Source organism: Nannobrachium achirus (assembly GCF_963921795.1).
Source record: "Nannobrachium achirus genome assembly, chromosome: 21".
NCBI classification, from domain to species: domain Eukaryota; kingdom Metazoa; phylum Chordata; class Actinopteri; order Myctophiformes; family Myctophidae; genus Nannobrachium; species Nannobrachium achirus.
Window position 1 is genome coordinate 53,807,075 of NC_137828.1, and position 25,884 is coordinate 53,832,958.

Consider the following 25,884-nt stretch of genomic DNA (forward strand, 5'->3'; position numbering starts at 1 on the left):
CGCACACACACAAATCTTATGCCATGTTATGAACTATCCAGACCACTCAAGTCACCTGGGACATGTCTTGATTTCTGTGCCCAGAATAAAAATGATGCATCACAAATCATCCACCACGGCACTTGTTTAGAACAAACTCTCGAAAAAACTGCAGGACTGCTATGTGTTCTCTTAAATCAAAATTAACTACTTTTCAGTTTGCAGTTACTTTTTTGTCTCCACCAGCCGAAGGCATGGGGGAGAATGTTGTCCCCTCCGTCCGTCCGTCCGTCCGTCCGTCCGTCCGTCCGTGCGTGCGCCCTCGCAGTTTGTTACCACCTAATCTCAGTCGCCGTTGGCCCGGTCCTCTGACCCACATTTTTCAAATGTGCCTGTTCTAGCGCCACCATGAGGCCGATATTCACACATTTCTGTACACTACCAAAAATCCTACAAATCGGAAGGCTGTATCTCGACAGTCATGTGATCGACATGGATCTGTCCGATTTTGCATATTCCATCCTGATTGGCTAAGATTGGCTTCCAAAGTTTGTAGGATTGAGCCGTTTTGAACAAAATGCCTCAAAACGCAAACGCAAAGTGCAATTATCATGAAATCGCACACACACATTCCCACTAGGCCGAGGAAGAAATGCCACTTAATTTTTTTTAAATCAGCCTCATGGTGGCGCTATAACAGGACGATTTGTGGTTTTACCTATGACTCCACCGATCATTTTCAAACTTTGTAAGCTCACTCCCTAGCCTAGAGGCCAAGGAAAAACCCTTTCCCTGCATTTTTCACATCAGCCTTTTATAGCGCCACCAGGAGGCCGACTTATGTAAAACACAATGTTTCCTATTATTCCTTGAGATTTTATCCAAAAATCATGCAAATCAGTACACAGTATCTCTATAGTCATGTGATCAAGTCCGATCCGTCTGATATTTCACATTCCATCCTGATTGGCTAATATTGGCTTCCAAAGTTTGCAGGATTGCTCCGTTTTTGAACAAAATGCCTCAAATCATCAACGCAGCTTGCGATTAGCGTGAAATTTGTCACACATTCCCACTATACTAGGTCAAGGAACAAATGCTACCTTTTTCACATTGGCCTGTTATAGCGCCACCAGCAGGTCGACTTTTGCCAAACTCATTTTTGGATCAAAATGCCTCAATTCATGCATGCGTCACCGTTAAAGGCCAAAGAAGACATGGCACCCTTTTCAAATGTAGCGCCACCAGGAGGCCACAATAACTAATACCTGACCTGGTGGAGAGCACTGCTTCTAGTTTTATTTATTTTAGCTCTCACATTTTGGGAGGTCTGTTTTCTCTTAACTGTTTAACCCTTTGAAGGTTGCACCAAGAAAGAAGCTGTCAAAAAATATTTCTTTGCATTTTCTATTACCTTTAGGCATTAATAACAACAATCAATTGTTTTTTTTACAATTCACCCACCAGTTTTTTTTTTTAAATATAAGCCTCTACCAAACGGTAGACATGTCTGTTAATGTTAAGGTGCATTTAACTCATTGAGTGCCAGCCTATCACCACTAGAGGGCGCCCAGTGACCAGAGAATAATAGAGATATGCTGGTAATGCATGCCCAAGCCCTGGAGCCATGACTTTTTTTACAAAGGAAAGGACACTTTCCTTTGTGCATGTACAGGAAGAGGATGAAGTTAGCTTGAAGTTAGCTATTGGCTACCAAGCATTTTAGAAGCCTTATTTTCGTCAACTTAGCCATGATTAAACCTTGCACACCTCATGCATGGGAAAAAAACAGAGAAGAATGAGCTCTAAAAAATCCAATGCAATCCTGGATTGCATTGGAGTGGATTTGTGCAGTTTGTTCACAGCTTTCAAACAAAAAAATCCGATTGGAAATCCGTTCAGGCATTCTTGAGATAATCGCCATTATGTTTTACATGTAATGTAAACAAAAATGGCTGCCCTGTATGTTAGATGGGGTTGTATGGGGGTGGAACATGCAAAATCGCGATTGAAATCATGTTCACCAGATTTGATGGGGTCCCAAAAAAAAAAAAAAAAATTCAAAAAAATTTTTTTCAAAAAATTTTTTTTTTTTTTTTTTTTTTTTTTTTTTTTTTTTTTTTAAAAGCCGAACTTGTTCGGGATCGGCACACTACGATACGCTAATAAAGCCGAACTAGTTCGGGATTGGCACTCAATGAGTTAATAGAAGAACAAAAATAACTGATAGCTAGAACAATGAAACCTCTCCAGTTGATTACTTACATAAAAAAAATGTATTACAAGTTTATGAAACTTTATTTTTAAATATCCAAATTAGGCATTATATGCACAAAAATGCCTAATTGTCATGTATTTTGGGGACATATATCTGAAGATTGGATAATGGCAAATTCAAAAATATTGTTTCATTTTCTTGACATATTAGTTAGTCCCCCCAGGAATCCGCAGAGAAAAATTCTTGATTCCGCAGAGAACAATCCTGATTCTGCGGAATTCTGTGGTGAACAATTCTTGATTCCGCGGACATTAAAAAACAACCTAAAATGACCAGTTATCAAGCTAAAAATGATATAGTTCTAATAATCAAGTAAAACCCTTCATGAAATAGCTACAATTCATTTTAATTAGTGGTTAGAATAATCAAATAATCATTTTTGAGAATATAAATCTAATATTAAATCTATTTTTTTTTTTTTATTGTTATTGTTTTTAATAATTACTTTCTGTTGCAAAGACTATATTGTCATGCAAACCCTGCCCCTAGTAACCACATTTTAGAGGATAGCCTACCTACTACCTAGTATGGGTGTAATATTTATTTATTCTCTTCTGCATTAGCATTGTTATTGCCAGGACCATAGACATAGAGGAACTATAGTTCAGGACACAGTTTCTGTCAGGAACGAATGTGGGACCGGAACAATACAGCGTCAGTGCTAGCAGGAGGGAAGCTAAGCTATTCCCCCAGGCTCTGTATGAGGTGGCCACTGACCAGACCGTGTACACATCGTTTTATAATAGTAGTAATGACTACTCCCGCCGCTCTGCTGCCACTCGCGACCGTTATTCCGCGGACGTCAGAAAAGTCCGCGAATGGCCGAGAAATCCACGGGTGGTCGCGAATTCTGCGATAAATTCCGTTTTCGCGGAATCGCGGATTCCTGGGGGGACTAATTAGTGACAAAACAAATATCAGATGATGAACTTTAGATAATGTTGAACTTTGATAATTAGGGTTGAATAGGTGAACAGGTGTACTGTGTATGTTGATTGGACACTACTCTTTTACCACAAACAGACATCTCAACCGTTTGGTAGAGCATTGTTTTAAACAAGAATAAAATCTTACTTTTAGAACTATTTCAGCATATATTATAATGAAAAAACATTCAATGTATCATAATAACAACAATGAATGAGTAGAAGTTGTAATTATTCATAGAGACATAGGGAGAGCATCACCACAATGTCCCTTGTGGAAGCGGATGTTTGTCTCTCCTTCCGCCGTGTTAATCCACGAAAAGCTGCTGGCCCAGATCAGATCCCTGGCCGTGTCCTGAAAGCATGTGCGTCGCAACTGGCTGGTGTGTTCACGGACATCTTCAATCAGTCCCTTCATGAGGAAAAAGTCCCATCCTGCTTTAAATCGGCAATAATAGTGCCGATTCCCAAGAAAGGCAAGGTGACTGGGCTGAATGACTGGAGGCCGGTTGCACTCACGCCAATAGTGAGCAAATGCTTTGAAAAACATGTCAGGAAGATGATCTATGACAAATTGCCACCCACACTAGACCCACTGCAATTTGCCTATCGTCAAAACAGATCCACAGACGATGCCATTGCCACAGCTCTACACACGACCCTCTCACACCTTGAGGAGAAAAAATCATATGTGAGAATGCTGTTTATTGACTACAGCTCAGCATTCAATACCATAATTCCCCTCAAATTAGACACCAAGTTGAAGAGTCTGGGTCTAAATTCAAGCCTTTGCGGCTGGATCCTCAACTTTCTGTCACAAAGACGTCAAGTGGTGAAGATGGGAAAAATTACCTCTGCCCCTCTGACTCTCAGCACAGGTGCCTCCCAGGGATGCGTTTTGAGCCCCCTCCTCTACTCCCTGTACACCCACGACTGCGTGGCCCTGTTCAGCTCCAACCAAGTGATCAAGTTCGCGGACGACACCACAGTCATAGGCCTGATCACCAATGATGATGAAACAGCCTACAGGAGAGAAGTGGAGAATCTGGAAGCATGGTGTCAAGAGAACAACCTATCTCTCAATGTGGAGAAAACAAAAGAGATTATCTTTGACTACAGGAGGCCTCCTAAAGTCCACTCACCCCTCAAGATCGGGGGTGCTGCAGTGGAGAGAGTCAAAGAGTTCAAATTCCTGGGGGTACACATCACTGAGGATCTGACCTGGGCAGTGCAGACAGAAAAGGTGGTCAAGAAAGCCCAACAGCGCCTCTACTTCCTCAGGAAACTGAAGAAAGCTGGGATGGGTCCCAAAGTCCTACGGGCTTTCTACAGGGGCACCACGGAGAGCATCTTGACTGGCTGCTTCACTGCCTGGTATGGCAGCTGCACTGACCTCAATCGCAAGGCCCTGCAGAGGGTTGTGCGGACAGCCGAACGCATCAGTGGATGCGATCTCCCCCCAATCCAAGCCTTGTACGATGAGCGCTGTGTCAACAAAGCCTGTGGAATCATGAACGATTCTCACCATCCCAACCACAGTCTGTTCAAGATGCTGCCTCATGGAAAACGTCTACGCAGTCTCAAAGCTACCAGCAACAGACTGCAAAAGAGCTTCTTTCCACGGACAGTCAGGCACATGAACGAACTGTCAAAAACGAGAAAGATCCAGGAAAAAAGGAATCGCTAGCACCCCCCCCCCCTCCCCCAGCCCCCAACCCCTTACGTTCCCTCCTTGTGAAGTTGAACTGCACCTACTGTACATACCCCTTACGTTCCCTCCTTGTGAAGTTGAATTGCACCTACTGTACATAAATGCATACTGTGAAGTTGAATATATTAATCTGTTGCACATAGAACACTCTGTGAAGATGTTTACAAAAGTTAAGTACAGTACAGTAGCAACTACTGGAAAAATATGCTGTTGGCGTATAGAATATGCCAAACTTTTTGCACAAGTACATCTGAGGATGCTCTTTTCTTTTCCTGTTGCTCTTTTTGCCTTTTGCACTCCTTTTTAGATTATTATTATTATTATTTTTAGATGTGGTTTGATGTTATTATATATATTTTTTTTTTCTTTGATATACGACTGCATTGACTGAAGGATGCCAAACAAAAACAAATTTTACTCTTATGTACCTGTACAAAAGACGTAACAATAAAGTACAACCTTGAACCTTGAACCTTGAACCTAGTAAATAGTATGTTTTTAATACTTTAGTTTTACTTGCACTACCTTTACCATCAACTTACACATCTACCGTTTGGTAAAGCATGTTTTCAAAAAATGATTTGACCATTATTAGATTTATTTTTATTGCATTTTCAGTAATATCTCTGAGATGATAATATGTAAAAAAGAATCCTCCTAGCTTTGAAATTCCTGCAGGAGAGAGCCAAGCTGTCAGGACTGTTTTGCTTGTGTAAGATTTCCTCTGTGTCACATCACATGACTTGGAAAGCATGCTGTGTAAAGTCACATATTATTGGCCATCAAACACCTCAACCAAATGGTAGAGATGGCTGAATGAGGTTGAGTTAATTTCAGCATTGTTTTCAATGAGAAATATGGACTTAAAATGTGCTCTACCATTTGGTTGAGCAAACCATCATGACTTTTTAAATGTGTTATTGTATAAATGTCCTTTTATAGTGTTTCTTTTGCACTTTGAATTGGCTTGTTGAAATGTGCTATAAATGTACACTTGCCTTTCCTTGCCTTTTTGAAGAGATTGAGGGTGATTTCTGAGCGGTGCCTATACCGTTCCAATATTTGACCGAGTGTGTGTCTGTCTGTCTGTCTGTCTGTCTGTCTGTCTGTCTGTCTGTCTGTCTGTCTGTCTGTCTGTCTGTCCGTACAGCCTTAACAGCTGCAATACCGCCGGGTGACCTACCTTTAAGTGGCGCTGTTGAGCAGCCTATGGCACCGCTCACTCTCACTGGGTGGGATTTTTCTTTATTTTCCTTTGGCTACTTGTTTAATGTAATGTTTGTTATGGTCAGGCTTATTAAGCAATCACAACAACTAAAGCCATGTTCTAAATTGTATAGCCAATGGATATTGAAATGTTATATTGTCATTGAGGCATTATAATTAAAGCTTTAATTAAAATAACACATTGCCATGAATATAAACAAAGCCTATGAAAAACAATCAAGGCAAACAAAAACAAATAACCCAATTATGAAAATAAAGAAATAAATGAAATGCAGTACATGGGTGAGAGCTAAATCTAAACCTAATTGTCTATACGACAATCTATTATGGTGTGCCCTTCAGCGCACAGATCTCCGCCAGGCTGGGTTGGTCTAGGGCTGCGTCAGTCTGTATCATGTTGTGCAGGGCAGGCACCAGGACTCAATGGAGGGGGGAAATACAGTAGAGCTCCACCAGGGGTGTCGCACCAAACTCTGGGCCCCCCTGGGTACTTTAACTATTGAAAAATAGCAGATATTCAAGCTCACAGCGCGGCACTCGGTGCCGCGCTGTGAGCTTGTAGATCTGCTATTTTTGAAAAATCGTCAACATTTGTGCAAGTCTTTGAATATTTCAAATCCTTCTAAGGTTTTTTGAAAAACCCATGTTTCTGTCAGTGGTGCTCAAACCTTTTCATGTGAAGGACCCCTAAAATGATATGTATTTGGCCACGGACCCCCATCTCAAAATATTTAGTTCCAGGGACCCCCCAGAAGCAAAATTTGATTTACAAATGTTCGCTTCAAAAATACATATATTCAACGATTTGCACACGTTAACACGACTTTTAAACAATAGCAGATAAGCTCGCACCGCAGCACTCGGTGCCGCGCTATGAGCTTGTATAGGCCTATCTGCTATTTCAATAGCTAAAGTATAAAATAATTCCAGGCCCCTTGGTGTAACCCAGGCTTGAAATGACGATGCCTGGATTTAAAATGGAGAAAATAGAAAATGGGATGAATAAATAAGTTCAATTTAAGTTGATTTATAAGGTGCTAAAAACGATCTAAAAGTGGTTTTGAAATGATACATTGGAGTCATAAAATGTATACTCTGCTCTATTGCTCTACAAGTTGTTAAAATGGGAAGAACAAGCTGAATACATCCTTGCAGGATTCTGCAAAGGTAAAAATTACCTGGCACTGTGATTGCCACCCTAAGTGGCCATTCAACTATTCCAGTTCATTGTTGTCTGCGTCATTATTGATGTGCAATACTGGCTCTTAACAACTTAGAATACTTCTGATACTAGTCCAGTTAGCGATATACATCATTGAACACTACATACCTGTACTTCCTGTTACTAGTACGTAACTAGGGTTACATTGGGCCCTAGTAACTCAGTCCCACTGTTCCCCCCCTTGTGATGCCCCTCAGCTTCACAGAAGAAGCTCCACGGAAGAGATTGTAATTTACTATGTATACACGTAATCCTTAAAAACCTGGAATGGGAGGCGATATCATCTGATATATCAATGAAGAACTACTTCCAAGCAAAACAATCGATTAGACTGTTTCTTTAATTGATTTTGTTAATGCAAAACATTGCAGCTGATTGGTAGCTATTTGAACATTTCCATAGTAATGCGATTTACTCATTGAAACTGGTTGGGAAGCTCTATAGAGTTTTGTATGACATAGAAACTCTATTTCCCTATAGTTCTGAAAATCTAAAATGTGAAATGGGTGGGGCCTATTTGTGGAGTTTCATGATACAAAGGGATCAGCCGAGTTAAGCCGCACTCAGACTACGTCAAATCTGTGTCATCACACGTATCCCACTCATTTCCAATGGTGGCAAAGCGATCAGCCCGGGGAGTACGATACGGCAGGGGCGTTATAGCGTCTTAGATAGTGGGGGGGATGACATAGCCGCGCCCTTCGCGCGCACGTCTCGCTCACGCAGTGCGCGCCGGAAATTTGCGTTTTTTTGCAGTTTTGATCGTGTTTTATTCGGGTTTCCGCGGTTTATTTTTTTGCTAAACAATCGGGAACGGCACACTACACTTTCCCTTTGCCTCTCTCCACATGCACCAGCCAGCAGGTACCAACAGACAGACAACACCGGTTTCATATAATCATTCAGTTCCAAAAGCTTTTCAGTTAATCTACTTAATAATAATAGGCCCATCTTTAGGTTGATTTGGAAAAAAAAGTTGGGTTGGAGGTTCATCTTTTGCTACTGTCTGAGAGTGTGCATACATTAATATTATTTCACACATATTGAATTGCCGACGTTGGCAAAAGGTGGGCTGGGGTCATGTCTACCCCAGACCACACACCAATCTATAGGGAAATAAACCGCTGTGTATGTGATGGGAGAGAGCATGTGCTGGTTAATCAAGCAAGCCAGCCATGAAGCCGGCACCCCTTTTATGGTGTCAGTGCAGGGACAAAGTGGGACAGATGTTCAGGCATTCATTAGTATGCATGGAGACATTCTGCCCCCAAACAGGGCACAACGAGGTCCCTCGCAATGCCAAGGACAATATTCTTTGAATTTGTGGTATTATAGAAGAGGCTTGTAAGCATTAACTAAAGCACTTGGAAAAGCCATTGCTCAAAATGTCAGGATATCAGAAAGGAAACTAGATAGAAATAAAGCTTGCAATCCTGAGTTTATTGCTGTTGATTTAAAACACAGTTCCTTTCGCGCACCCACATTTCTTTCTGTGAGAGTCTTAAAATGCAGCATAACCTGATTGTGAATTGATTTCCAGTCTTCCCAGAAAGCAATTTGTAATACTGTAGTAAAAGCTTTTTTTCTTATTTTTTTTTCTTATATATTTTTTTAAAATCTTTGAATGGCAGTGTGTTGTTATTGTTAGTGTTAGTGTGTTATTTTTAAGAAATGGAAGAAAGGACACAGAGAGGCATACGTACCTACACTTGTGCAAATGAAAAGCAGGTGCCGTATAATCAAACTCAAACATTCACATTTGTGACCACGGCTGGTGGAACCGTCCATATGTCGACGATTTTCAAACAGTAGAAAATTTGAAAATAAGCTCGATTTTGTTTTTGTGTTTTTTTTTTTCTTTTTCTTTTTTTTACCATTAACACAGTTCGAATGTTTTTTTTTTGTTATCAATTATTTTTATTTTCCATAACATAAAATTAGAGACATACATATGAATAGAACAAGAAAAAGTAAAACATTAATCAAAAGAAAAATGCAATTAACAGACAAACACAAACAATAGCAAAACAAGAAAAGGAAAAGAAAACCCACCCACCCCCTTTCCCCGGACCAACACGGAATGTACAATAGTGCATGCCTGTGCTAGGCTGTTACCACTATATAGTGATTTCTTGAATCATAGCCTTAAGCTTATCTGCAATGTCCGACCACATATTAATGTTTTCTTCTTTTGCTCCGTGTAACCTTGCTATCGACTGCTCTAAATATACTATATCTAGAAAGGTTAAGGCCCACTGGCGAAACGTTAACGTATGAGGAGGTTTCCACCGCGTAGCTACCATCTTCTTCGCCGCCGTTAATCCAGCAAAGAAGATGCGCTTGCGTATATTGTTTAGTTGCAACTGTGAGACGTCATTTAATAAAAATAAAGAAGGAGAAGATATGATATTAATACTAAAAATAGTTGAAAGTTTTGAGGCAACCATATTCCAGAATGACGACACATTTGGGCATTCCCAAACCATGTGAAGGAAGGTACCAATACTATTTGAGGCGCAGAGAGTGCAGTTGGGATTATTCAAAATCCTCATAGCACATAGTCTGCGGGGAGTTAAATAAGTCCGATGAACAAAATTTAAATGAATTTGTTGATGGTCTGGATTTCTAGAAGATAGCCTAATGTTAGACCACACTGTGTCCCAACAAAAGTCAGGGTCCAAATTTGGTACATCATTCCTCCAAACAGTATCAACAGATAGGGGCCCATAACTACAGTCTAATAAAAAACCATAGAGGGTGGAAACCAAACCTCTTGTTCTGTTACCATCACAGATAAACTCATGGAAGGGGTGCAATCTAAGGGGAGCTTGCCATGGGACCCCATAGGTCCTCATGGACAATCTCAGTTGGAAGTAGAAAAAAAGGGTATTTCCAGGCAGATTGAAGATGTCACACAAATCTCGAAAAGGTCGTAAACCATTTCTATCAAATAAGTCCCCTAATGTACGAATCCCCTTAGCCCTCCACCTTGGAAAGCGAATGGGGCGATCCTCGATTAAAAGTCTTTGATTATTGAACACTGGGGAAAATAAGTTCCATTTACAATCAATCTTACACATCTTTTCAGCTGCTCTCCATACTGCCACTAAATGAGAAATGATAGGTCCAAAGCGAACTTTGCATTGATGTGTAGTTATGTTTGAATAGATAAGATCTCTCAATTCAACAGGCTGCACTAAACTCTCCTCAAGCTCTCTCCAAGAAACCTTATTTGCTGGGTTAAACCAATTTAAAAGGGGGCGGAGCGTGAAGGCCCAATAATAAAATTTAAAGTTGGGCAATGAAAGGCCGCCATCATCTCTAGCACGCTGTAATAGAGAAAGTTTAAGACGAGGGCGTTTCCCTTTCCACACAAACTTAGATATCGAAGAGTGAAGCTTATTCCAGTATTGCGGCGGTGGTGGCAAAGGGAGCATAGAGCTTACAAAGTTAACCCTAGGAAGAACATTCATCTTTATGATTGAAACTCGAGCTTGGAGAGAGTTGGGCAAAGATGACCATCTATCTAAATCAAGACAAATCTTATTTAGAGTGTCACCATAGTTGTTCTTAACAATAGCCTGAAGAGAGGGGAAAATATCTATGCCAAGATATTTGAATTGGCTTACTACTGGGATTATGGGCGGCAGGATAGCAGATCTCATCTGATCATTTAGAGGTAGAAGGGCTGACTTCGTCCAATTAATTTTGTAGCCGGAAATGGAACTGAACTGATCAAAGATTTGAAGGACATGAGTAATTGACTGTGGTGCATTCTCAATGAACAGTAGAATATCGTCAGCATATAGGGAAATGCGATGCTGTGTGTTGTTAATCGAAACAGGAGTAATATCTGCAGACTGACGCACTGTCTGAGCCAAGGGTTCGAGTGAAAGTGCGAAAAGGAGAGGACTAAGGGGACAACCCTGCCTCGAAGATCTGCCAATCGTGAATAGCGGCGAACAGATCTTACCGGTTAGGACCATCGCTGACGGATTAGAATAAAGTACTTTAACAAAATGTATGAATGAAGCACCAAATCCCATTTTATCTAGTACAGCCCACAGGTAAGACCATTCCAGACGATCAAATGCCTTCAACGCATCGAGCGACAACACTGCGGCGGGGGTCCTCAGCTCCTTAGCCCTATCGATGATATGCAATAGTCGTCTAGCATTATCAGAGGCTAGTCTAGTTCCTATGAAACCTGTCTGATCACAGTGTACTAAGGTGGTCATAAAACCCTGCAAGCGACGCGCAAGCACCTTAGCAAAAACTTTTAGATCAGAATTCAAAAGTGAAAGCGGTCTATAGCTTGCGCAATCTGTGGGATCCTTGTTCTTCTTCAACAACAATGATATAATAGCTACATTCACATCCCTGGAGAAAGAGCCACTTTCAATTGCATATCGAAACATGTCTAGCATCAGCTGACCTAGATCTTCCCAAAAGATGGCATAAAGTTCAGGGGGTATCCCATCCAAACCAGGCGACTTGCCCCTACGCATTGCGAGCACAGCTTCCTGTAATTCCGCCAGATGGAGCGGTCTATCTAAGGCTTCCGCATCCGCCTCGCTAAGGGTTGGTAACTGTATGTTGGATAAAAAATTATTGCATACTGCATCATCGTGAATGACCTCGGAGGTGTAGAGCTCATCATAAAAAGCACGAAACGTGGCATTGACCTCTTTGGGTTCTGTAACCATGGCTCCCGTTGTTGATTTGACACTAACAATATCAGCAAAATGCTCATTGGATCTAAGACGTAAAGCCAGTAAGTGACTGGGTCTTGCACTATTAAAATAGTAGTTTTGCCTTGTGCGTTTCATTTGAAATTCTGAGCGGCGCTTGAGAATGGAGTTAATTTCTTTCTTAACTAGCTCCCTCTGAGTTGCTGTACTAACATCAAAGTTATTTTGGAGAGAATTATCCAAAGTAGAAAACCGAGATTCCAATTCCACCAGTTTGGCTGACCTTAATTTTCTCTGAGTGGACGCATAGAGGGTTGTATTACTCCTGATAAAGCCTTTAATTGCATCCCAAAGAATTCTGGGATCCTCAACTGAGCCTGTATTGATATTTATAAATTCACGCAAACCAGTTTGAAACTGAGCTACAAATGCCGCATCGCGCAGCAGTGTGGTGTTAAACCGCCATCTAGGAGCTCTATCTATAACCTGCTTCAGTGAAGCAACACACAGCACCGCCTTGTGATCCGAGAGTGACATTGGGAGCAACTCTACCTTGGCAATTTTATGAAACAAGCTAACAGGGGCAAAAACGTAATCGATCCTAGAGAATGAAGCATGCCTACCCGACAGAAAAGAAAAATCTCTAACCGTTGGGTTCATTAAACGCCAGATGTCGAGTAAGCCAGTTGAGTTTGCCCAAGCACGTAGTTCTGCAGACGCTAGTGCTTGTTCTCTGCTTTCTACCCCAGTGGATCTATCTAGGTTATGTTGCCATGTTGCATTGAAGTCAGCACCAACAATGATTTTGAAATCCGTCAGTTCCAATAAGGTTTTAGTTAGTAATTTGTAAAACTCTTTGTCTAAAACATTTGGAGCATACACAGAGACTAGTGCTAGCATTTTACCCTCCAAGCGGATTTTAGCAACAGCTATCCTCCCGTCACTGTCAGACCAATCACCCAAAGAATCCAACCTAAGGTTACGTCTAGCCAATATGGCTACTCCCTTGGTTTTGGAAGAAGCAGCTGAAAAGGCTAAAACACGATAATGTTTATTAGCCAATCGGTTGGAATGCTCTTTTAAAAGATGAGACTCCTGTATAAATGCAAAGTCAATTGATTTAGATCGCAAAACCCCCAAAATGCTGGTTCGCTTATGCGGTATATTCGCTCCCCTTACATTGAAACTTAGAAATTTATATTCTGTCATAATTGTGGTTCAAACCATACGCACAGCAAGCACAGTAGAACATTTTAGAATTTCCTAGTTGGTCCCTCACAACAAACCTTCCCAACAGAAAAACAAAACAACCCCAAAAGGAACAGAAAGGAAAAAGCAACATCAAACGAACATAAAAAAACACATAACATTGAAGCTTGAGGGGGAAAACCCCATTAGCATCAGAGTGCACAAAAACAGTTCCCCACCCCATCAACCTATTAGTCAACCTTCATTTCACTCTGTCAGAGAGTGCAAACAAGTAACTGCCCAAAAGTAACCATACATTGCCCTCTGGTGGTTATGTAAATATATAACAGATCACCAAAGTAAAAACAACAACAACAAAAAAGTGCCTTCTTGTGGCTGAATAGCTCTCAAACATTCCATCAGCTCAAATTATGATCAATCTCCCCACTTCATATCACTTAAATAAATGAGAATGGTATGTTAACATTTCTAGTAAAGAAGGGGGAGAGAAAAAAGAAAAGAATAAAGGGAAAAAAAAAAAAAAAAATTGAGGGGACTATAACAACTGTAATAATAATAATCAGTCCAGCATTAGGCCCACTTAGAATGTGATAAAGCCCTATAAGCCACGCTAATGCAAATAACCAAACACTTGTGACAGATAAGTGGAAATAAGGCTGTCACCACGACAAGGCACTAATATAATATTAATAATAAAAATAAATAAAAAAGGAAATCAGTGTATATGATATAAAAATATATGCACTTACATATGTAGTTAGAAATAGAAATTAAAAGCACATCCGGGGGGCCATATGCAGCAAAGCACACACAGTGTTAATGCATACTGCGCCACATACAGCCCCCCCATGCATCCATGCATACAAACCACAATTACTAATTAGAAGGGGGAAAAAAAGGAAAGAAAAGAAAAGTCTGTATACATAAGTATTTACATAAAACACAGTTATGTATGATCAGGAAACCATATACAACACAGCACACATAATGCATACTGCGCCATATACAGCTCCCTGTACATGCCCAAAAGGCCAGTGCAAACTTAGATAAATGTCAATCATATTAGTTAAGTCTGTTTCCGTCTTAAACAGTAAACTACCATACTTCAAACAGTGAACCTACCCAATCACGACTACAAAATAAATATCCCAATACAGAGCTCCCCTCTCCCCCCATCAAGAAATTAACATTTTAACAAGTAAATTAACATTTTAACAAGTAAAGTAGGTAAATAACTACCCCCCCCCCCCCCCCCCCCCAGACAGCGGATCCACAAGCACGTAGAGCCAACGCGCCACGAGATCGTACATCCGCCAGCTATTGAGATTAGAAAAAAAAAAGGGAAAAAAAGAACGAGTCAATGAGCCAGGGAGAGAGAGAGAGAGAGAGAGAGAGAGAGAGAGAGAGAGAGAGGAGAAGCAGAGATAGGTAGAGAGACATAGAGAAAGGGCGGGAGAGCGAGTGGTCTCTGGAACCGCGGAGCCTTCACAATTTAGACCATATTATTTATATCTGTTTCACCTTAAACAGTAGGCTACATTACTCAATACAAAGGCCAAAGCCCAGTCTCGCCCTCCTACCCGAAAAAGTAGCGTTTTAGGCGGCATAAACGAACCATAAACTAACAACCAACATAGCCGCCATTACCTAACAGAAAGAGAGAGAGAGAGAGAGAGAGAGAGAGAGAGAAAGACACACACACACACACACACACACACACACACAGCGAGAGAGAGAGCCAGAGAGAGAGAGAGAGAGAGAGAGAGAGAGAGAGAGAGAGAGGGAAAGCCGAGATAGATAGAGAGACATAGAGGGAAGACGATAGAGAGAGCAGGCTCCGTCCAAACCGCGACACGGAACACGTTAGACAAAGCCTAACAGAGAGAGATAAAACCCTCTAGACCTATATAGTAAGCAGCACAACGCTCAATAAGAGCAAAGAAAAGGAATACAATAATAACAAGAACAATGTCCATTATATTCAAACAAAAAAGACAGTGAATTATGCTTATAGCTTTAGCAGCCCTAAATCCTCTCTCCTTGCGGTAACCTAAATTAAAACGAGTAACACCCATCTGCTTACAGATCTTGTTAAAAAATAAAACAAATAAAATAGGTATTATGAAACGAAACACTTGAAAACACAACGTCAAGTCAGATGATGAGTCCAAAACAATAAGTAGGCTTACATTAACAACTCACCCTTTGGGGAGGAGGAGGAGGAGAGAGTGAGGAAAGAAAGACGCTGCGTAAAAGTCATCTCCAAAGTCCCAGCCAGCTTACCAACAGTCCATTAAAGGCAAAAGGATATCACATCGGCAGAATGTGTTTGAAAGCACGCGATCACGAAAGCAAAAGTGTCCCTGGTAAAAGTTAGTTCTCTGTAACTGTCGTCTCATCATCCTGCGTAGCTAGAGTCTCGTCCGCAGCACCTGGAGTCTTGAACTTATCCTTGCAAAAGGCCAGAGCTTCCTTGGGTGAGTTGAAAGTAGAAGTCGCCTCATCCACGGTTATCCAGAATTTGCTCGGGTGCCTTATTCCGTATTTAACCCCTTCCGCGGTGATGGAACGTAGGAATTCCTTTACTGGCCCGAAAGCTGCCCTTCTCTTTGATGTTTCAGCAGACCAGTCGGGGAAAATATACACCTTTTTGCCATTGTATGTCAGTTGGCCTGCTTTCCTGGAGAGCTGGAGTATGCGTTCCTTTACCCGGAAAAAATGGATCCTTGCCAGGAAAGCCCTTGGCTTATCAGAACGTGGATTGCCGGTCCGATGAGCACGATCCACCTCCGGGGGGGAGTCGGGAAACTCGTCGGGGAATGTTTTCTGCAAAAAAGACTGGATAAAGGCCACTGGGTCAGCCTTTTCTAGCCCAGGAGAGATCCCAATCACTCTTATGTTGTTCCTACGACTCCGGTCTTCTGCTATGACGAGCTTCTCCTCCAGATTAGCACATCTTCTCTCCAATTCAGTGATACACATCTGCAAACTGTCCATGGAGGAACCAAAGTTCTCAATGGCCTCCCCCTGTTCAGCCACGGTCGTGTTCAGCGTGGCGACTGCAGGACGCAGCTCCTTTCCGAAGTCATCAATCTTCTTCAGTAATTTCTTCTCCAAGCCAAGCATCATGGGTTGAATAAAACCATCCATAAACTCTTTCAGTGATTCCTTGAGGACCTCGCGCAGCATGCTCTTTGTAACCGGAGCGTCAGCGTCGCCCTGCATTGCGCCGGCCATGTTGTCGGCGTTTGCGGTCGGAGACCTGGTACTCCTCGACCTCGTGTTAATCGTATTCGGCATGAAACACGAAACAACTGCAAAAACAGACGCTCACCAGTGTTTTGGGCGTTTAAAGTCTCAAAAGAACTATAAAGGCAGTAAAAAATGGGCTTAAAAAATGTGAAAACTATGCACCTCCACAGAGCTCAACAAACGCGTCCTACTCGGTCGCCATCTTGTCGGAACTCCCACAGTTCGAATGTTGAAGAAGGTTTTCATTCCAACAGATAGTTGTTTTAAGGTCATTAAATGGCTACATTTATACGGCAAACTAGGCTGCTTTCGGAAGAAATTATCTGTGGTTTTGGGAGGCGGAGAGCTTTGCGCTCTGAAATTTTCACAGGGGTTCGATTGGTCTACGACGCATTGTCTCCAGTTTCACTTTCTGAGCACCGCCCATACAGCGTGCTGCATCTGTTTGTAAACACAGCATTCCTCAAGTTACTAACTTCGGGGGCATGGTGGCGCAGTGGTTAGCGCTTCGCCTCACAGCTAGAAGGTCCTGGTTCGATTCCCGCCGGGGGACGCTGTGGGTGCTGGGGGAGTGTTTCTCCCTCCGCGTCATCAACGCCCACACCCTAGGTGGGGTCGGCGATACTTGGACTACTCATGCATAGAAGGAAGCATGAGGTCAGTCCGTTGTCTCCCCAGGCGCGGCAGAGGGAGTGCAGAGCAGGATTACATAGGCAATTGGCACTGGGTGAAATAAATGGGTTGCAAAATCGTGGGATAACAATTATATAAAAAAAAAAAAAAAAAAAATACTAACTTCATCTCGCTAATGTTAACGGTTTGCAGAAGACAGTATTCTGGAAGGATTTATTTTTTGATTTATACGTCGTGATCTGAGTAGCTTTCGGATGCACAAAGAAAGACGAGGCGACCATTAACGGCTTCTCATAATGGAACAGCGCCCCTCGTGTGAAACTAACACTGGTCTAGTGCATCTATCTAATTCTAACGCTATGTCCTTGCACTCACAGCGCAGCCTCTCGTATGTAGTAAAAATAAAAAATAAATTTTCGCTAATCACCAAAACAAAGACGGTTCTATGATGTTGACAGCTCAGTGCTGTTATGTTGTGTGTGTGTGTGTGTGTGTGTGTGTGTCTCTCTCTAGCTCCTTTCATCCCTCCCCTATGCAGCTCCGAGATGAGGTTCCTCCCTCTTGTCATCCACAATCGGTCTGTTGCGGGGAAGCCCGCCGTTCAGGAACACTTCTTAACTTTTACTTTACTTTATTTATTTAGACGGGACAATGCATATTAATGAACACTACATAAATGCAATGTAAATACACCGGATTGAGCAAGAATGCTAAATTACATCCGTAGTCCCCACATGAAGACAAAAACAAAACATCACAACACATACCAACAACAGTAACCTTACATCAAGGGAAGGCATTTAGAACACTTACATACAAGTACTATACTATTCCACCAGTAAGAACCCTATATTAGTAAAAGGATAATTAAAAACTATACTATTAACTCATTGAGTGCCTATCCCGAATTAGTTCGGGATATATGATCGTATCACAGGGTGCCTATCCCGAACAAGTTCGGGATATAAAAAAAAAAAAAAAAAAAAAAAAAAAAATTTTTTTTTTTTTTGAAAAAAATTTTTTTGAATTTTTTTTTTTTTTTTTTGGACCCCATCAAATCTGGTGAACATGATTTCAATCGCGATTTTGCATGTTCCACCCCCATACAACCCCATCTAACATACAGGGCAGCCATTTTTGTTTACATTACATGTAAAACATAAGGGCGATTATCTCAAGAATGCCTGAACGGATTTCCAATCGGATTTTTTTGTTTGAAAGCTGTGAACAAACTGCACAAATCCACTCTGGATTGCATTGGATTTTTCAGAGCTCATTCTTCTCTGTTTTTTTCCCATGCATGAGGTGTGCAAGGTTTAATCATGGCTAAGTTGACGAAAATAAGGCTTCTAAAATGCTTGGTAGCCAATAGCTAACTTCAAGCTAACTTCATCCTCTTCCTGTACATGCAGTCATGCACAAAGGAAAGTGTTCAGGCAAGTCATGGCTGCAGCCCTTCTGCATATACCAGCATATCTCTATGGGATTTTCTCTGGCCACTGGGCGCCCTCTAGTGGTGAAAGGGGTGGCACTAAATGAGTTAAGACTATACATGGTCACACGTTTGATTGTCAAGTAACCATTTCTTTAGGTTATTCTTGAACAATGGAAATGATGAACAATCTCTTATTGTTAGGGGTAGGTCATTCCAAATTGAACAGCCCTGGACTGAGAGGGTGTTATTTCCAAAAGTGGTTGCCCGGAATGGCACTTTGCAGTCTCCTCTAGCGATTGCCCTAGTGTTACGTCCTCTATCAGGCTTCCTTTTGATGAATTCCCTTAGGTGGGCGGGCATAGACCATTTAGGGTCTTATATGATACTGACCTGTTTAAATACCTTAGAATTTGCAAAACTCAAAAAACTGTATCTCTGAAGAATGTTACAATGGTGATATGAGTGGGGTTTCCTATCCAACACCTTGAGCGCACTCTTATATAGCTGTTCGGTTTAAGAGTCGTTATACCTGTGCAAGACCAGTTTGTGAAACAGTACTCAATGTGTGATAGATTCATGCATTGGAGATGGCAGCACTTGACTTTTGTGAACATTCTATCCAAAAAGTAAATGTTCCGTGCAGGTCTCTCATCTCATCTGTATAGTGTATGTGGAAATTAGCGGATACAGTGTGCTGAATTTAGACCGGATATAAGCTAGCTGTGTACAGTGGTGGAACAAGTATTCACTTATTATAATTTTTTTGTAAAAAGTATCAATCCTGCAATAGCCAGTGTTGGAAAAAGTACTCACATTTCTTACTTAAAGACCCAGTTCAGGGAATTAAGCTATTTGTTTATAGACATATTTTACATGTAGAATAGTCATTTCTGAACCCCTGTAAAAAAAAATGGAACTTTATATTAAAGCATTGTGGAGTAAGACTGCTGTACGTTTTTGAACCATACCTGGGCGATCATATTTTTCATGCTTTACCGCTGTGCGCATCACGGTAATTCTTATTAAATAATTACTTTTGATAGGCTACTTAATAGCGTATCAGGTCGGTTACTAGGCAGCTCCTCTTCCCTTCTTCATGTTAGTTAGCGCCGGTCGCTAAACGCTAACGTTCACACTGTTGTTGCTGTTCCCTGTCATTTTACACACGCACACACACACGCGCGCGCGCGCGCACGCACACGCGCGCACACGCACACACTGTGCGTGTGCGTGCGTGCATCAATCCAACGGACCACAGAGTTTGGTTAGCAGTTAACTAACCAACTATTGCTTAACTATTGCTTTAAAAGGAAACTATTGCTTTAAAAGGAAAAATATATATGTATATTCTTGACTTATTTGCACTGACTTTGGTCACTTTTTTTCAGGCCCTGCACTATTGGGTTGTGTTGGTTGTACTGTGTATTATTGCGGTGTTGACGTGTCACTTATGACTTATGAGCGTTGAATGTTTTGTGGTTATGTATATATTCTTCTTCTCTTTTTGCAATAGCTTTCGACACTTTATGTTTATTTATCTTTTTTTTGTGCTTGATCTTTGGACTGTATACTACAGTACTCTTTCTTTTTCTTACTTCTCTGTAACTTGTAACCTTAACTGCTGTGCTGCCTCTGGGCAACTGAACCACTGGCACACATGCATAGTGGTGAACCACTGGCACACAGTATATTGTTCCTCAGAGGGATTTTAAATGGACAGCAGAGACAACTGCCATTGTGAGCTTGTAGATATGCTACTTTCAAAAGGTTTTCATACATTTCATATATTTGAAAACTGTGACCTTCTGCATAATGAGTACTGCATATGAGTCTACTTTTGGTACTATAAGTACATTTTGATACCAATACTTTTGTACTTTTACTCAAGTACATTTTGAATCCCAGACTTTTACTTGTAATAGAGTATTTCTACTTTGCAGTATTGATACTTTTACTTAAAGGAGCTATAGTCAACTTTTTCATTGTAGGTGTACATCCTAGTCTACAGACTAGGATGTAAACAAAGTACGGGCCCTGTAAATGTAAACAAAGGGCCAAAATGATTATTTTATCATTATTTTACGCTTTTTGTGGTCATTTTTTAATTGAAACACATATATGAAGCTTATTTTTTTATAAAATATTTTCGAAACATTATTAAGTGTGCCTGCTATGCAATAGCAGAACACTTATTGTAATCCGCCATACTTAAGTCGGTCGGTCGGTCGGTCGGTCGGTAATGTTCTTGCAAATTTCGGCACGTAATAAGTGCCGCACAATTTACGCCACCACCGCAATATATACATCAAAACGTGCGGCTCGGCCGGGAATGGTGTGCTATTACTTTTCTTTCCGATCCGCGTTACCATTGCGACGTAATTCGCAAAAAACAACGCCAAAAAACCCCATTCACTTAGAATGGGGGAAATTTCGGCACGTAATAACTGCCGCACGATTTACGCCACCCCCGCAATATACACATCAAAATGTGCGGCTCGGCCGGGAATGGTGTGCTATTACTTTTCTTTCCGATCCGCGATACGATTGCGATGTAATTCGCAAAAAAACTACGCCCAAAAACCCCATTGACTTAGAATGGGGGACTCCGAAAAAAAACCAGAAAATTTGCCGCCACATAACTCTGCCATACTTTTGCCTAGCAACGTGATTTAAACTTTAAAATGCACACACAACTTTGGTCTTTTTCCGGCCAATAGGGATGAGCTGTAATTGATTAAGCCCCGCCCCCTCTGTAACAGGAAGTGTCCTTCGCCAAACAGGAAGTGCCTCTATAACTCATGAACCGTTTGTCGTACAGACTCGCGGCTGGTGTCATCATTTTTTTTTTTTCTCAAAATTTTTTTTTCTCAAATTTTTTTTTCTCAAATTTTTTTTTCTCAAAAATTTTTTTTTCTCAAAATTTTTTTTTTCTCAACATTTTTTTTTCTCAAATTTTTTTTTTCTCAAATTTTTTTTTTCTCAAAAATTTTTTTTTCTCAATTTTTTTTTTCTCACAAAATTGTTTTTTTCTCAAATTTTTTTTTCTCAAAAATTTTTTTTTCTCAAATTTTTTTTTCTCAAATTTTTTTTTTCTCAATTTTTTTTTCTCAAATTTTTTTTTCTCAAAAAAATTTTTTTCTCAAAATGTTTTTTTCTCAATTTTTTTTTTCTCAATTTTTTTTTTCTCAATTTTTTTTTCTCAAATTTTTTTTTTTCTCAAAACACTTTTTTTCTCAAAAAATTTTTTTTTCTCACAAAACAATTTTTTCTCAAAAAACTGTCGTTAAAGTGCGACCCGTGATAACGGCCAAAAATGCGCCAAAACGCCACTATGCTAATGCTAATGTTAAATAATGTAACGCTAATGCTAACACCAACCGCTACACAAGGTTGCACAGACTTAGCGAGCTGCAGGCACACTTAAAATTTCTTGGAAATTTTCTTTTCTAGTTTTTATTTTAGCATCTGTTTTTCAAGAAAAAGTTGACTATAGCTCCTTTAAGTAAACAAGAAATGACAAAAGTCATTATATATCAGGTCGCACTTTTCTTTTTAATACCAGTGCATTTCTGTATTAAAATTGAGTCAGCCCCTTCCCCACAGACACAATTATAGCAGCGCATCTCATTGTGACACTTCATCTTATCTTATATTAACTCTCCTACTGCCAGATTATTTATTTATTTATTGGGTTTGGTGCCATCAAAAAGCGGCTTACCTTTGCGACTAGGGATGTTAATCGACGCATTATTTGCGAATCGACGCGTCGTGGCCGAAAATCGACACGTCGATCGACTTTTTTCACTTTTTTTTCCGCTAAGCAGCAGCTGAGAGGAGAGCAGCACAACGGCGCATTACTTTAAACAACACAACGTATGCTGCACCCATCAGAACTTGCATCAAAGCCCTAATAATAATGATAATACATAATTGCTCTTCCTTGTTAGCATGGAGTCTGTTCTCTAGAGACTAGAAGCGGAGTGACAATAAGTCCATGGAACGTGCGGGAGTGCTGACCGCTCGCTCTCATATATCCCCGGTGTGTCGCATTAACGTTAACGACGAGTAGTGTGGTTTGTGATCATCGCACACAACGGCGACGCTGCCATTAACAAGCGAGCTTTCCTGTCAAGCATGCATGCAGAGGCAGGAGGTAAACAAAACGCATCCAGTCCATAGAGTCGCACTGCTATGACGTGCGCATCATCCCGGTCCAGCAGTGTTTCTCAACCAGTAGTCCGCGGACCTGACTAGCGCCGCATGCACACAACAGTCTCCGACACAGACACACACACCCGGTCCACGGTCCTCTCACATTTGGAAAACATTAACGCTTATAACCTTTTTGAACAATGATTAAAACAGTCATTTTTGGGGGAAAAACTTTAGAAAAATAAAAAAATATATATATTTTTCGACTTTTCGACTCGTACTTTTTGAGTCGCGGTGAGCATGAGTCGATCGACGCGTCGATTTACGATTTTTTTTCACATCCCTATTTGCGACGTTATAGTAGATAGATAGACATTTATTTATTTTTTATTTTTTTGATTGTGCAATAGTGCACTTTGGTCTGCCAGGCAGCAGAGGGCGGCGTCATGCGAGAATGAATGTGAATTTGCCTGTTATGTGTTGCCGTGCATTCAGACCAGTCACTGGCCACAGAGCCTCACAGCCAGAGAAATCAACAAGGAAGTGAATTGGTCTCCGTTGATGTTAACGCATAATGGATTTTTTACACCATCACCACGGAAAATGTGTTTACAGTACACGGCGGCGCGACCCCTCATCAGCTTAAGGACATCAACAAGGTAAACTAACGAACGCGAACGAGCGCCGTATTGGCGCGGAGGTCTCTTGAGAATTGGGGCGAACAGGAACGTCCAAAGCAGTATAAGAGTTAAAATGAATTAAGGGAGGACCGCGTTGCTGCACCCATGTGACTCAGCCATAACCATATATGGAGTTCCCAATGCGGCAACACCGAAATATGGAGTGTGTTGAGAGGACATTGAGGCTCATTGGCTATGTGGTCAAAGTAATGCAAAATGACGTAATGATGACTAGGTGCCAGACGATCTGTAGATCAGGTCTGTATGACCTGAAAATGTAGTACCTAACTTTTGCTACCACTACTTTTTGACACATTTGAATGTGAGCTGATATTGTCTTTTTTTCTTTTTTTTACAGGTACGTCTGTTGTCATGGTAACGGCCAACGATGCTGACGATCAAACGTATGGGAACAGCGCCAAGCTCGTTTACAGTATCCTGCAGGGACAGCCCTATTTCTCTGTGGATTCTGAAACTGGTAAGCTATCTCCCACCAGACATACCAGTACACACCAACATTATTGAAAATGGTAAGCTATCACCAAACATACATGAACATGGTATGCGATCACCCACCAAACAATACAAAACGAGACGGTCAATATAGAGACACACAGGCTCCTACAAATTCACAACCCCAATTGACACAGCGCCCCAACTTTGGGTAAGGGATAAGGGAGTAGCCTACTGCATCTGGCAATGCAATCCTTGAGAGGCACCATACAATACCGTAATTTTAAGTTTAAGTCACAGTCATACGCTTGTGTCAGGCTATTTGTTTTGGGAAATTATCGCATCTTGCTTCTTCCAAACTACGTCTTGCAAGACTTATTTTTAGATTAATACTAACCTGGAGAATTCACTCTCCAATTGAAAGTGTGGGGTCTTCAAATTCAGCGCTCGTAAATACATAGCAGTAAAGACAGTGATGTCACTGAAAAGCGACAGGTTCTCTGTCTGCCGTCTCCCCTGCTCTGTTTACGTTATGTGGGAAATCATGCAAGTGGCTAAGAACATCATCTATTTAGAAAAAAAGAAGATATGTTGACAAAGACAGTCCATACATTTGTTCAGTTCATTTAGGATTTTTTTTAAAAGTAGGCTAACTACAGTTAAATTGCAGTGACTTCTATGGGCAGGCCTGCAGTATACCATTTGCCTTAATCGAAGTGGAGCCGCCGTCTCAATTAGGGGCGTGAATTTGTAGGCGCCTGTGTGTCTCTATGCCTCCAGCTCTGCATGTGCTTCACCCTCCCGGTGGGTGGTGACTCGATCCTTCCCGATGAGGCATGTGATTGTTTTGTCTACTCCCTCCCCAGGCCAACTGTGGCAGTTCGTAGTGACATGGACCATTAAGCATCTAGTAGTAGTGGCAAAGGAGACCCACTCAGTGGCCTTGTGGCTAGAGTGTTCGTTTGTAAATACTAGAAGCTGGGCCGCCCTTCGGGCGGCCCAGCGTCTAGTCGGCGACCTGGCCAACTCGGAACAACGTAAATAGGGAATGAATGCCCCGCCCTTTAATGCAAACCCCATTATACCTGTTGTCATAGGACCCGTTTTGACCATCTGTTTGCCTGTGTCCATTTATGCCCATATATGGAGATATCTGTTATCTGTCTGTCTGTCAGCGTCCATTTTATGTCCATATATGGAGATCACTGCAGATATAGTTCTGGGTCCATTTTATGCCCATATATGCCCATATATGGAGATATCTGTCTATTTGCGTCCATTTCACGCCCATTTATGGAGATCTCTGTATCCGTCTGTCTGTGTGTCTGTCTGTGTCCCTTTATGCCGTATGAGATCTCTGAATCTGTCTGTCTGTGTCCCTTTATCCATTTTATGCCCATATATGGGGGCATTCATTTTATGCCCATATATGGAGAACGCGCGTGCCCGTGGGACGAACGGTTCTCATATGGGGGCATTCATTTTATGCCCATATATGGAGAACGCGCGTGCCCGTGGGACGAACGGTTCTCGAGATACGCGGATTACCTACATACATACACACTCACAGAGATTTTTTGTTGACTCATGTGGCGTACGTCTGCCCATATATGCCCATATATGGAGATATCTGTCTATTTGCGTCCATTTCACGCCCATATATGGAGATCTCTGAATCTGTCTGTCTGTGTCCCTTTATCCATTTTATGCCCATATATGGGGGCATTCATTTTATGCCCATATATGGAGAACGCGCGTGCCCGTGGGACGGAACGCGCGTGCCCGTGGGACGAACGGTTCTCGGAGATCTCTGAATCTGTCTGTCTGTGTCCCTTTATCCATTTTATGCCCATATATGGGGGCATTCATTTTATGCCCATATATGGAGAACGCGCGTGCCCGTGGGCCGGAACGCGCGTGCCCGTGGGACGAACGGTTCTCATATGGGGGCATTCATTTTATGCCCATATGGAGAACGCGCGTGCCCGTGGGACGAACGGTTCTCGAGATACGTGGATTACCTACATACATACACA

At 41.5% G+C, this 25,884-nt stretch overlaps 1 pseudogene across 1 annotated transcript in view; it reads left to right on the plus strand.

Annotated features, from left to right (window-relative positions):
• Positions 1-25,884, plus strand: part of LOC308307045 (cadherin-10-like) — a 73,281-nt pseudogene that overhangs the window by 29,035 nt on the left and 18,362 nt on the right. Inside the window, exon 3 of the transcript in view lies at positions 23,754-23,873. The product of the transcript in view is annotated as a cadherin-10-like (transcript). The remainder of the gene's footprint in view (positions 1-23,753; positions 23,874-25,884) is intronic.